General features: G+C 44.0%; 1 protein-coding gene across 2 annotated transcripts in view; it reads left to right on the plus strand.

Moving 5' to 3' along the window:
- Positions 1-11,719, plus strand: part of LOC102673834 — a 75,721-nt gene that overhangs the window by 19,573 nt on the left and 44,429 nt on the right. The gene's annotated exons all lie outside the window — the stretch shown is intronic.

The following is an 11,719-nucleotide window of genomic DNA, read 5'->3' on the forward strand; positions in this document are numbered from 1 at the left end:
TCCGCCGACACTTGGTAAATTGAAGCGGAGAGGGAAGATGGCGTAGAAACTGTTGTAGAAGCACGCCAAACTTTGATCGGGATAGAACCCACTTAGGATATGTAGAAGTTTGCCAGACCGTGGTGGACACGGTAGAATTCCTCTGGATTCGGCCAAATTTCGAAACTATGGGACTGTAACCGAATCGATACCCGGATATCTTTTCTTTCCATCCGCTCGTCCCGTGTTTCTAAAAATTCCTTATCTCTTCGATTATCGTTTACCCTTTCGAAGATTCGAAGCAACGATTTATTTTCCTCGAAACGTGTGACTGGATATTCGATCGTTTTTCGCGTATTCCGATCGAGTAGAAGCGATCCAGTCTAATCGACGTGCCTCGATTCGACTAACTTTCCGATCGTCTCGGTGATTCTATTGACGTTTCGCATTGTCCCTTGAATTTTGATCACGCCACTATACACGGCATCCGCGAGTGAACTGTATTTACGTAGAGAAATATTTAGACTACGTTTGAAAATAAACTAGAAGTAGGAGGCAATACTTCCTTCCTCCAAATCATTAATTGATGAAATTCGTTGGCCGTATTTCTCTCGGTTCTCTCCGTGTATATATATATTTGGTCGGTCGATTCTGGAGCAATTCGCGAGTAATTGAAACTCACGGCGCGCGCACGGACTTTATTAAACTCGAGCAATGAAACTTTACACGCGGCGTTATTCTTTTTAAACGATCGGAGGGAAAGTTTTCTCATCGCGATAAAAACGATCCTCGTTTCATCGAGACGAAATTCGGGAAGCAAAGTGTCGCGAAACCGGCCTCTAAAATTCTTTTCCCCCGTAAAACCGGAATAATTTCCGTGTTTATATCGAACGTCGCCTTACGCAAATCTTGCGTATCTTTCTCCGATGGAGACGCCGGGTTTTCTTCTCTTCGATTTTTCTGCGGAAAACGGGTTGGAGGCGATTTCTGTGAATTATTATTATTATATCCATGGTGAAAAGATTTGGATAAAAATTTTAGTTGGTTTTTTTTCTTCAAACAAAAGTCGATTAATTAATGAAAAAAAGAGAAAAAAGTATAATTCGAATTTGGTTATTCGGGAAGAATTCGGTTTGCACTTGTGTTTGTAAGCAAAATATATCGCGGTTTTATTTCGAGATAGCGAAGATGGGAGGAAAAAACTGGAGGCGAAATCAAAGGGTAGCAACGTTCAATTTCAAAGTCGTCATAGTGGTAATTATGCCTCGCGGCCATTGCGTAATTATGCGCTTTTTATCCCGTCCAACGTAAAACGCATTTTATGGACGATATTAAGAGTAATGGACGCGGAGGTAGTAAAAGAGGGTCGATCGTCCATGGAGTTTATCGATACTCTCCTATCTTCCTTTCGCGATCGCGAGATCGTAAAGCGAATCGTCGTCTCGATTCTTCTCCCAGATACCGTATATAAAACCGTATTTCAATTTCAATCCGTTCGAAATAACAAGATTTATCGGCGAGTAAACCGTTTCCTTAATAATTAATCCTTATTTACCAGGACGTAAATTTAGAGAATTACGAGGTGGAAGTTTATTAGGCGGTCGTTTGTCAGTTTATCGGGTTGGCCGTGACAACTGGGCAAATTAGCGATCGTTGGGGGGCAAAATTTGGTTTGCGCGGCGATCTCGTTTGACACGGTCGTGAACGAAAAACTCTTTCGTTTCCCCATTCAATTCTCTTTCGACTAATGAGAGTTTCATCCGCTCATCGGATTCCGCGTGACAAATGGTCCTTCCCTTCGCCAGTGCAAACTTGCTTCATTAAAACGGCTGCATTAATTTGTCACAGATTCGCGAGCTCCAATCTCTTGAATTTCCGTCTAGGATTATGTCAAAGAGGAACCACCCATCCCTCGCTGAATATATATCTATCCACCCCAACTTTCTACCTTCTATTTATTCTCCAGGAAACATCCGTTGTACGTATGCCTCCCTTGAAAAAAATTTCGCTTTATTAAAGCGTCAAAAATCGTAGGATAAATTACGAAACTTTTGAAAATATCATCGCGACTCGAACCAATTTTTCACTCAATCTTGGAAAGAAAAAACAAGGTGGAAAGTTTATCCCTTACCAAAGATGGATCTTCGCCTAATGGAAGTAAAAAGTTTCGAACGATTTTAAAAAAATTTCCCTCTTCGAATCGACGCGGCAAATTTTTCTTCGACAAATTTCTCGCTAATGAATTTATCTTAATAAATCTCGAGAAAATCTTTAGAATTCCCTCGACTCGTTCTTCTCAAATGTCGCGACCCACTCTCGATATAGGCGTCGTAGCAATCTTCTCGTCGCGACGGATCGTTTCGTTCGAGAGATCGAGGCATCGACTTGCGAGTCGAGCAGGCGATCAGCTGACTCAGGAGATGGCGCAGGTGATTCGTTTCGATCCTCTTCTTCTTCTTTTTCCTCTTCGTTCGAAAAGATCGATCGAAGTTGCCGCGATTAGGCCGACCTTTCGATAGCTGACCGCCCTGGAAAAGGTAAATCCTGGCTTCAGGTGAGCAAACAGGTGCATTCGACCAGGGGATCAGGTGACGCGAGAGATCGCGTTTCGAACCGGTTCCTCGCTCGCTGGAATCTCAGGTGCGCGACAAGTACCTCGATCGAGAGATGTTCCCTCTATTTTCGTTATATTTTTCACCCTCCTGTATTTAGAACGCGTTATTCAATTATTAACGCATTTTTCCAATTTCGCCGTATATTTACATAATTTAGAAACATTAACGTAATAAGATTAATTAAAAATGATGATTTAGCTCGCTCGAGCGAAATTATATTATATAGCGGGTAATAAATTAATTATTTTAGTAATTGCGTTATAAACTCGCTTGATTTTTTTATCAACGCCTCGACCCTCCGTAATTAATATTGTTATAACGGTGTGTAACGAATTTACATATTTCACGACACACGTTTTCTCACCTCGGATTAAAATCTCTCCCGATCTTGTCGACGAAATTTAAATTTATCGCGTTTCCACGTGATGAATAAGTTGATCCGCATTTACGAAACGCTAATTCAGAATATTCGTGTCGTAACGCGAACGCGACGGAGAGCGAAAGCCGCGACTCGAGCGAGCCATTCCCTAAGAGGAGAAAAGAAAAGTAACAGGAAGATTGGCGATCCTCCTTCTCGCTTGTTGTCCTGGTATCGAACACCTGTTCGCGCACCTGAATCACCTGGAACGTGAATTTATCTGCGCACACGGGGTCACTCGTCGAGAGTCCTCCTTGCGATCTTTACCGCTCTGGTAGAAGAGCTGTCGTTTTGTTTTAACCCTTTCAAACCTATGACTTCCCTTTCTAGAGAACAATCCTCCCGATCCAATCCCGGATCGGAGAGATACGTTCTTCTTCGAAGACACGTTTTCTCCTAAAATTTATTATTTTAGAAATCCGTGCTAATTTTTCGTATACATTCTGATCTCTCTGGAGATCTGGAGATAAGAATAGATTAGAATTTTAAAATAAACCACGTATTTATATTCGTTTTAAAACGTGTTTAAATTTCTAGGTCAATGATCGGTATTAAAATATTGAAATAGGAAGAAAGGATGTCTGTTGTTTAAATACGAAGATACGTTATTACTTTTAACGTTCAGTTTGATGGTCGTGCTCATTTACATGCGTGTGTAATTTTAAGAGAAGACAAAACAAAATTTCTTCGATCAACGAAGCATCGTTGTTATAATACGTTGAAATATTGTGTTTAAACGGACTTGTGTTTAATATTGCCGAGAGTCGTAAAAGTCGGTACACGCTAATATTTTTGAAACAAGAGATATGTTTTTTATTTACAAGATACACATTGGACGTATCGTTCGGCCGTTGGTCGTCAATTCAGGTATATCGGCCGATTCCGTATGTCAGGAGAGCAGGAAATGCAGGTAGGGAACATCGATCGCGTTCCACCTGAGGCGAGTGCAACGTGCAACGTGTCTTGGTGCACTCGACTCTGTGAATATCGTTGTAGTGCATCTCGGACTAGGACAGTATACCTCGACCATTCGTCGTTACAGTTTCGCCGTTTGCGCGTATTGCGCGAGTGAAATCGAAGAAAGGGGTAAAAAGTTTTTTAAACTTATTAAAGTTGGAACAAGCATAGAATGATTCATTGCAATTCCCTTCGGAGGATGTTTATGCGCTTTGCGATGATAATTAGATTCTCATTTTTATATCCCTCTGTTTTATTATACGATGCAATTTTTCACGTTTCGAACTGACACTTTGCAAATAGGAACGACCCGATATTTATGACCGTTGCATTCCATTCTCGATGAAAAAGAGATAATAAAGAAGAAAGGAAATACCAGAGAGGATGTTGAAACTCGTAATCATCTTCCGATTTCAAACGACTTTCTATGGAAAAATTTCCTCGATTTTATTTATTTCATCTTAGCTCAAAAATTAAAATTCGAGTCGAAGCTTGGAAGATGATGTTACGAACACTAATCTATTTTTATCGAATCGGGATGATAATTAATTTCCGAGCAAATTAAAAAAGAGGGTTAACGAAGCTACGAAATTCATGTCGCGAATGTTGTCAGTCCAGAAGAAAATGAACTATCGATCGCGTGGAATCGCAAACGGGGACACGGGTGACAAAACTGGCGCAAAAGGTGTCTCTCCAAACTTGTTTTCGTTAAAAAAACGATGTTAAGCTCGCGTTTATTAACCATTCGTTTATCGATTCGAAGCGAAGATTCGCGTTTCGAATGCTAAAAAAAATTAAAAGTCAGACGCGACACGGCCAAAATGCCCGTTCCCGAATAACGATAAAAGTTGGGGAGATTTGCATTTGTCCCAATTTCACGGAATACGAAAGTGGCGAATCCGTGTTAATTCAACGTTTCACGAGTAAACCGGAACGATCGAGCTTTTCTCCACGATTTAGAACAGTGACATTTGTTCGCAGCGTTGTCTAGCTGCCGACAAAGCGCAATTATGCGACGCGAAATGAAACGGATGAAAAATTTGTTCTATCTCTATTCGTACGTGTTTTATTCGGTGAATGAATGAAGAAAGAAGAAATAGCGCACCGATCCACGCGTGGACGAATTATTCGTGCTCGTTCGTTCGTTAAATAATACACTGGCTATTGATTTCCCATCAATAAACGCGTTCTCGCTTGGAAACAACATAGACGGGAACAGAATGGAAACAGAAGCTTCAACAATTCTCTGTGTCGTCTATTCGTAATGATAGAAACAAATATATTATTAATCATCGGACGAGCGCGTACATTTTTCACGCTAGTTCAAACATTTAAATTCTTTCGTTAACGAAACGACGCTCCTTCCATTCGATCGAACGAACGCTTGGAAATGTACAAATTATTATCTCTTAAATTATCTACTTGCACGAGCGCGTATGCAGGAATGATACGTGCGAGAAAAGGAAAGGCGAGTGTAAGACTCGACGTCCACCGATTTCTTGTTAACCTGTTACCTTCTCGTGCGGTTTACCCCTACCATGGATGTGGACGGTTGGAAACAAACGGCGGCAAGAGGAGAAGGAAGGAAGGAAGGAAGGAAGGGATGGAGGAGCGATGGGAGGTGGGGATGGAGAACCGCGACCTTACACCTTGGCCGTCCCACGGGTGCGACATCCTTCCATATCTGGTACCCTGTTCGCCCACGCTCGTGGAATTTACCTGAAAAGGAAATCCGAGCTTCCTTTACCTGCTCACGCGCGTTGTACGTGTGCTCGTCACGCGGCGAGAACATTGACGCGCCACCACCTCGCCGCGTTGTCTCTCGTGCTCCCCTGGTATTCCCGACTCGTGCAAATCATCCAGACATCGCGTGAATCGGATCACGAGTGCAGCTACGAAACTTTCTCGTTTCGTTCGCCTTTCGAGTTCGGTGGGGAGCTACGAGAAAATGTTACTTGGGTGTATAGGACGAATGGAGGAGTCTCGAAACGAGTTAATTCGGAATTCGGTCTATCGATCCAATCTTTTTGTCCCTGGTACGATGGACGTTCGAGAGCGTTTAGAAGAAGAGAAAAGATTTTCTGGGTCGAGTTTCAGTTCGAGAAAAAATAATTTTCAATTTACTTTTGATTCCAAGTATCTGAAAAATAATTCGTAACGTTATCCTTTGTCCGATTTTAAATAATTGCTTCACTTATACATAGATATACGTAAATATACGTAGATATACAAGTGCAAGCACGAAATACAACAAAATTAGGGAATCAAAATGGAATATATCGCGTATGCGCGTATACTTTGACAAAGCGTGGAATTCGAGTGGGAGGGAAATCGTAGTGGGAGAAGGCACGAACGAAAGCTTTGAAGATAAAGGTGGGAGGTGTGGGCGTTGGACCAGGTAAAAGGCTGCACCTCTGATTCCCAGGCGAGCAGCAAATGGAAGAATCAGCTTGATTGCAGGCGCAGGTTGCATCGATGCTAAAAGCAATCGCGTGTAACGCCCACCGATATCCTCTATCATCTGCAAAAAAATGATCATCGATGTAATAAACTTCGATATTCGTGGATCCCTCACGTTTCAACCGTTTCACAGCTAACGTCACGAATCGCTTCGACGCGTAAAATTTGATTTGACGTATCGTTGTCGTTTTATCGAGTATTTGTCATCCTTTTTTTTTTTTCTTTTTTTTTTGAAACTATAACGAATCGTTCTCGATAAAATGAAATTCACCGAGATTCAGAAATCGAATTATTTATAGAAATAACGATCCTATCTTTCGCGTATCCACTTTCGCTTTTCTCTTTCTTTCTTTTATTATTATTATTACATCGATACCTACGACGATGCAAGCGTTGGTGGACTTATATCTTGCTTCGATATTCTTACGCGAATCTTTCGTAAAATTTGAACGACGTTACTCTTTCTTCCGAAAACCAAGCTACTTGGTGATTGTTCTCGCGAGCAAGGGCAGTCATTCGGCATCGATTAATATTCATCGGACGACGGTGGACGGCGGCGGACGCCTGCGTAATAATCCGTAAGGGTTGGTCACGCAGGTGCAAAACGTAACGCGTTGCCAGACGAATCGACGTGCGCAGAGTCGCTGGTTATTGGTATCGCGTTAACCGGCTAGCAGAAACGCCTCGAAGCTCTTCCACGAACGAGAACCGAAGTCGTTCCACTTTCCTCGTTGCAAAGATCCTAGAGTCCAGTCCGAAGGACGAGTCGGGTCGTTGATCCTGGCGACAAAGACGCTGATCGAGCAATTATCCGGAGCTGGTATCTTTGGCGCGTCTTTCTTTCGAGATCCGTTACCTTTGAATAAATTGGTTCAATTTGGATCGAGAAACGGGTCTAGTCGACTGCTGGTATCGATTTAAAGAGAAATAGTTGGAAATAGATACGGTTAATCGTTAAATGTTTTCTTTTTTTTTCTTATTCGCTCGTGTCAAATTATTTTTCGTTTGAAATATTATTCGTTTTAAGGTCGATCGTTGCTCGTGGCGGAGCGAGTTTATCTTTATTACGTCAATCGGAGCGTCGTTAAACGTTGCGACCGTTTTTCTCTCGTGTCACCTCGCACGACGGATGGAACGAGGTTGCGGTAGCGTGCAACACTCGCCATATAAGAGGATATCATGAGAACGAGAAAGTGATCCCTGGTTATGCAAAAACCCTGACATTCCGATACAACGTTCTCACCGCGTGCTCGCCGATTATTCCGTGTTCCAACGAGTTAAACGACAAAGCGGTCCCAATGGTTTTACACGCGAACCACAAATTAGCGAAACGCGTTCGATATTCATTCGAATAGAAGCGTTCGAACGAGAGATAACTACGTTAAAGGTATTACATCGTAAATTAAAAGAGATTATCGGAACGACTCATCGATATATCGAATATAATTTTATTTTATTCGTAAGGAAATATATGTATGTATTCTCTAGACAACGTTTCGTTGATTAAGATGCGAGTCACGACTATCCATTTAAGTTTCGGTCGATCGATTAAAACAAAATAATCGACTCTCTCTCTCTCTCTCTCTCTCTTTGGATAAATTCGAATTACGAAAACGGTGGTAAAAACGATGGTGTTGTCCAATTTCCAGGCACGCGTTCCATCGATCACAAAGCGGCAAAAGCCCTCCCCTCCCCTAAACCACGACGTTTAATTAAATTCCGCAAGCTGGAAGGCCGATTGTAATCCCGGACTAATGTACGCACGGTCTGCTTATGCTTACCATAAAGCTACCCCTAGAGAAATCCCGGTCCAGGTGAGCTCCCGGGACAGGTGTATCGATCAGTCGGTTAATTAAATGCCTGCTAGTCTATCCCCACGGATTCTCCACCGGTCCTCTGATACCCTGTTACCCTCCACCGGTCCCTTGCCCCCGCGGTTTTTCCGCTCAAACTCTCGAGACGAGAGCGGATTTTCATCGATCAACAGGTGGCTTTTAGCCCTTACACTCGTCTACCATCCTTTCCCAATCCTCCAAAACCTACAACTTTTTTTCTTTCTCTCCTTTCTTTTTTTTTTTTTTTCTTGACTTTGAGTCACGTTTCGTGGAAATCGACAAGATTCTTCGATCCTTCCCCGTAAAATCAACAGAGATCTTTTTTTTAGAGTTGAAACTTTATTCTCGTCGAAAAGCGAATATAACTCGAATATAATCGTTTCCGCGCGCGTGACTCGCAAGCCAGCTCCACTCGTTGATTCGCTTTACGAAGTGGTTTCGCATGTTCGTTTACGTCGATTAAAATTTCACCGAAGGCAGAAACGAGATCGGCTACACCATGGATAAATTCGGCGAGGCGAAACTTTTCTTTCGCGCGTCGATGGAAAACGGCCAACGATGTTCTCGCCTCGCAATTGCTCCTTTTGTTCGCCCTTCAACCGCCGCTTTTCATATCGAAGCGAATTCGTCGAATTAAAGCATTTTCCCCTGATTTCGGTAGTTAACGTCGCGTTTGGAAAATGAGCGACACCTGTGTAAAACGGCATAGATCGGTAATGAGATATTAAACAGAAGGGGGGCGTAATGAAATTTCAAATACGATTTAAATTAATCGGAGGCGGTTTAATTCATCATCTTGTCTCCTTTTGTAAAATATTAATAAGCCAGCCGACGAACGACAGCCCCTGGATTTAATATCCGGGATTGGAAAATATCGAGCCGACAGTTGCGCGGATCGGAAATCGAGCGAACGTTTTCACGAGTAATTATTCGTGATCGACAGAGGCCGGGATAATTGGATGCGATTCGATTAAAGTTCGGAATCGGGACAATTATCAAAACTGGGGGAAAGGGACCAGAAATCGATAGCGAAGGAACGGTTTCCACCAAAGCGGATGGGAAAGAAAAACTCGGAGCGTGTTTTATATATGCGCAGATACCTTGGAAACCTTGGGAAACATTGGATGGAGAACTCTCGATACGCGAGATTTCTCCTCCCTTCTCGGGGAGCGATCGACGAGAACAAAAATACGCGTTCGGTATTACCTTGTTTCCTCGCCCGTCACGTTCCAATCTCGCCACGAACACGTTTACCCCCGTTCGCGGCCTATTTGCGAAGGGAAACGGAAAATGGATAAAATATCGAGGCCACGTTCAACCCGTTTTCTTTCGCCCCTCTTCGGCCATCTCGAACAAATCTCGGGACACCGTCAAGGACGCTATCATCCTCTATTTTTCCACATGATCTTCCCACTATTGAGAAATAGCGATCAACTTTTCAGTGGATGGAACAAAATAAATCGTATAGCATTAATTAATTAAATCCACAAAGCATCGATTAAAAGTAAGGTGGAATACGATTAGTGGAGGAGATGGGTGTCGGTTTATTACTTTCCGCGTGCGCGACGCGAGGTCACAATAAGGGAGACGAGGAGGGTGGGACGCGATAGCAATAAGAGCGGCGAAGTAATATCAAGACTCGAAACATACCGCGGAAAACGAAGCAGACGCAACGTTCAGGTGGTTCATCTCGGTGATTCCGGGGGCGGGTTGAACTTTCATCTTCTTCCGGCTTTATCCCCCGCTCTCTTTAATTCTCGCCCCCCGAGCAGAGAATCGGGACGAGACGAGAGTTGCTCGCCATTAATAATCTCCCAGCTATCGTTCCTACCGTCCCTGCAAACTTGTTTCTGTTTATCCCCGACCTTGCGATATACCCGGATTAACTTCTTCCCTCTCTTCGAGAATCTTTCTCGGAGAGAATTCTCGTTCGATGGCGGATCGAGGAAGGGATCTCGAAATTCTTCGGTTTTCGAGTAATTTCCCTCGAGTCTGGGCTTACAAAGTTTGCCACGAAATACAATCGAGTATTTCACGCATCGGGAGCGGCCGAGTTCGGAGTAATAAGGAACGGAATAATGGAAACGAAACGCTCGCGTCTCGCGAGCGTTTACGAGACGTGACCGGAATACTCGCATATAACGCGATTAGCAAAGTTTACCGAAACGTAGCCGCCAAAGGCCCGAAACTTTGCGAAATGATTTCATTAGTGGCGAGGTTAATTCGGAATGGCGGGCAAGTTGGGCACAATGCCTCGCATCTTAATCGTATCGACGATCAACGCGACCACCTCCGGTCGCCTGGATGATTTCGCACGGTCGAGAAGAGCGTTTCTTCCACGAACAGCTACCACTTTCGAGTGGATAGGATATCCGAAAACGATCGCAAATATCGTTAACAAAGTTTGGAAAGTTTTGGATGGAAGTGAATTTGTCGGCGCACCGGTTTAATCTCCGGGGAAGCTACTTAGGGAAGCAAGTTTGCTCGATCGCCGGCTTTTCTTGCGGGAACCTTGCCCTTCTCCGTTCCGTGACGAACAGCCCTAATTATCACTCGGTCGGATGTGGCCGCAACTCCGCCGGAAATTCCCTCGCAAATCCTTCCATTCTCCTCCCGCCTCCTCATTTTTCCTTCCGAGACGCGGAATTCGACCGAATCCCTGCTCGCGAGGACGCTTGAGAAATGAAGGTACGCGCGGAAAAGAGCCACCATCCGTTTCGATAATCCCAACATTTCCAAGGCTTAACGGAACTGTAATCGTCTCCATCTTCGGAACGATTTTTAGAATTTGGGGGGAGGACGAGGGAATTCACTCGTTCGAGGATATTGTCGAATACTTTGGAGACACACCTGACAACCATGTTACATCCGCCCGGACAATTTTACATTATTTTAAAGATCCCTTCGAGCTTGGATCGATCGCTTTCCAAGAGAGATATTTTAGATCCGGGTAACCGTGAAACGAGATAGGTGGCCAGCCCCCTCCGATCGATCCGACGTAGCTCGAGGATCCTCCGAGGTGACGCTCCTCTCTCCAAATCCTCTTACCCCGGAGGAGGAGCTTGGACAGGGTTCCCCCTTCTTTCGAAAAATGGAATGGTCTCGTTCCGGGATATTTTTCCGGGGATGGGAAGGATAAGCCTCGGTGAGAGACGTCGTAGGCCGGCGCTGACAAAGTCGTCTATCCAACCTTTGCTCGTCCGTCCGCGAAATAAGCGAGAGATAAACCGCTCTATCCATCTTCGCGCGATTCGAGAGAGCGCGCCGAGATACCCGCGAAGAATTCAGCCAAGATGAGATCCCACCCTCCTAGTTCGAACGATAGAAATTGGCCGAGACTGCCACTTTACTACGCCGATAGGGCGCAATCTCCTCTGTTAACGAGGGGCCAATCGACGTCGACGATCGAATCGATTCTCGCTTTTGATTCGTGACATGGCCAAGTGGCGGCAGAG

Source organism: Apis dorsata, unplaced genomic scaffold (genome assembly GCF_000469605.1).
Source record: "Apis dorsata unplaced genomic scaffold, Apis dorsata 1.3 scaffold_1096, whole genome shotgun sequence".
NCBI classification, from domain to species: domain Eukaryota; kingdom Metazoa; phylum Arthropoda; class Insecta; order Hymenoptera; family Apidae; genus Apis; species Apis dorsata.